We start from the raw sequence: 2,947 nt of genomic DNA, 5'->3' as shown, positions 1-2,947 counted from the left end.
GTGTAGCACATTCCATTGCTAGAATTTAAACTTGTAGACTTATCAAGCTTTGAGAAGAGGACACTGAGGAGGAAAAGGCTGACAGATGTAGTCCCCAATTTTACACCATGGAAAGGAAATGCAAATTTTTGGTGAAAGAACAACTAGCCACTTTCCTCCAGGTGCTAAATCCTGAGAAAGTATATACTGAAAAGGGGAACACCTGACCAGGTCTTTTTAAATAAATGTGTTACGAAGCATACACAAAATGATTAATTTTAGAAAAATATTAAATTAATATCTGCTGTTTGAGTATCTGGGATTCCAATATGAAAGAAAAATGATCTCTCCTTAAGCATGGCAAGGAAATAAACTTTGTGTGCATTATATGCCATCTATATGGTGTAACTTAAAGCCCCATTTTATTTATAGAAAAAAAAGGGAAATATTTGGAAATAAAATATTGGTTTTATTTTTTGATTAAACATTTTCCTGTAGAAAATTTGAAAAATAGAAAAGGTACAAAGAAAAGCAAACTTTAAATGTACTGCATAGAGTTAACAGCTGTGAACATTTGTCTTTACAATATTTCCTATGTATGCATATTTGAAAAGTTATTTTATGAGGATAATTCAAAGCATTGATTAAAAACATGAGTTGCCCTAAATTCACATATTTGTAATCATGAAGAAATCTGAGAGAGAATGCCAAAATAAATTGTTTTTCTTTGTTGGTGTCTGAAACAACAAGGTTCATGATGTTTCATTAGAAGAGAAAAGAGGAGAAGAAGGGAGGGGAGGGGAGGGGAGGAGAGAAGAAGGAAAGGGAGGGCAAGTTATACCAACCTCTTTAAACACTAACAGATAAATAAATACATGTTACTGCAAAAACCACCACCATTAAAATACACTGAAATCCCCTGCATTTAGTCAACATACAGCATGCACAAGGACCACCAAAATGCAGTCTAGAGAAGTGGTTCACCAGGTCAGGGAACACTAGAACTTTTCTACCCAAAGGCAATTGGGCTAAACTAGGAGTTCCCTTTGCTGGAAGAGTTGGAGCAGAACCGGGAAGACTTCTACTCTGGAATGCTAAAGAAGCATGCCAAATTTTGGGTGGGAGATAGAGAGCTGCCTGGAAGTCCTTCTCCGCCCAGGGAGCACAGGTGCACACCAAATTTAAGGCCAAACACATGGTTCCTGCAGGAGGGGTTCTGGAGTGTTCTCTCTTTGAGTTATTTGGGATTGCAGTCAAGCCCTTCTTATTCACAGGTTCTACATCCAGACTCAACCAACATTAGGTCAAAAATATTTGAAGAAAAAAAAAGCCAGAAAGCAAAAAGCAAAACTTGAATTTTCTGCATCCCAATCATGAGGTTAATTCCATATGAATGAAGTGGTGTGCTGTGCAGGCACATCCTACTATAGCCTCCCAGCGTTCCATGGTACTCTCAGTCTCTCACCAGCACTGATAGTCTGAATGTATTTATTTGCCTTGAGTCTTGCTTATATATTATATAGTTACACCTATGGTGGCTACATCTCTACTGATCTTTCTCTTGTCATTATTTCCTAAGCAACACTGTTTACACAGCAGTAAACCACAATTGCATCACCACTGAACATGAATAGACTTTTGTTTTTCTCATCGCCTAAAGGATACAGTTCAACAACTATTTACATAGTATTGTGTGAGGTATGAAGCCACCCAGAGATGAACCCAAGTATACAGAAGGATGTAGGTAAGTTATATGCAAATATTACGCCATTTTGCATAAGGGATTTGAGTATCTGTTGATCTTAGTATCTACAGGGGGCTAGGCACCAATTTATGGATACTGAGGAACAATTACGAAACAAAACTAACCCCACAAGATCTGGTAAGCTTGGTAGTCAGAAACAGGCTTTCCTAACTCTGGGAAGATAGTGAGACTCACAGTACTAGAGAAGAAGGTGGAAAGTTGAAGCTGAGAACCAGGAAGGTAATGTCTGAAAAGTTGCAGTAAGTTGAAGGAAGCCACAGATATTTTGGGGGCTGGTAGCTATAAGGCTGATCTGGGACCAATCAACTTATTTATTTGTCATTCCATTTTCTCCCACCTACTCTTCTTTCAGGTACAGCAAAATGTTCCAGATTCATCTCAGTTTCTTCCCACTTGAGTCATGGAGATATGACTAATATAGTATGGAAGGAATTCTGAAGATAAGATATCTTTGCCGCATCATTAATTCTTATTTGGTCAAAATCTGAGTCTTGACTGCTTTGATGAGATTAGTGGAACTCTTTAATTTTGGAAAGGAAAAACATATATGGCCAGTAAATTGTGTCACGATGTAGGTGAAACACTAATTAACAGCTAAAATTTTTACTTAATTTTCCACCGTCATTATTGAATACTGGTCACTCTCCTTTGTCTATTCCTCTACCAATTCATTTGGCTGTTCCGAAAACAAAATTAAATGTTTCCATACTAGCTTTGAAATAAAATGTATCATGAAAAATCCCTAGATGTGTTTCAGTGATGTCAGGGAACTGCGGCGAAGTAAGTAGGCAACCAACCACACAACCACCCAACCACCCAGGCTGCTAAAATATTTCCTGTCCTGACCAGAGTTGGGTTTCTAGAGAATATTTAACAGGGGGCGTTTTAATGCTTCTAAATGTTGAAACTAAAGAACAAATATTGACGCAGAGGGCACCACAACTCGCCTCAAAGAGTAAAATACATCCTTTATGAAAGGAAAAAACCATTTGGCCCAAATACTTCAAAACCCCTGCAAAACTGGCCCTCAGAAGGCAGAGGGACCACTCTGGCACGGCCAGGGTCTGGGCGCTAATGCACCAGGCAACACCTCAGGCCCCTACTCGCTCTACACGGCCCCAGGCTTTCCCACCAGGCCCACTTGAGCCTCCAGCCAGGGCAGCAGGGCCGGAGCCACCCCGGCCGCCAGCTGCTGGCACGAGG

The sequence above is a fragment of the Fukomys damarensis genome, unplaced genomic scaffold (assembly GCF_012274545.1).
Source record: "Fukomys damarensis isolate Sample0158 unplaced genomic scaffold, DMR_v1.0_HiC HiC_scaffold_20, whole genome shotgun sequence".
In the NCBI taxonomy this organism is placed as follows: domain Eukaryota; kingdom Metazoa; phylum Chordata; class Mammalia; order Rodentia; family Bathyergidae; genus Fukomys; species Fukomys damarensis.
The sequence above is the reverse complement of the archived record's forward strand: the minus strand, read 5'-3'. Positions refer to the sequence as shown.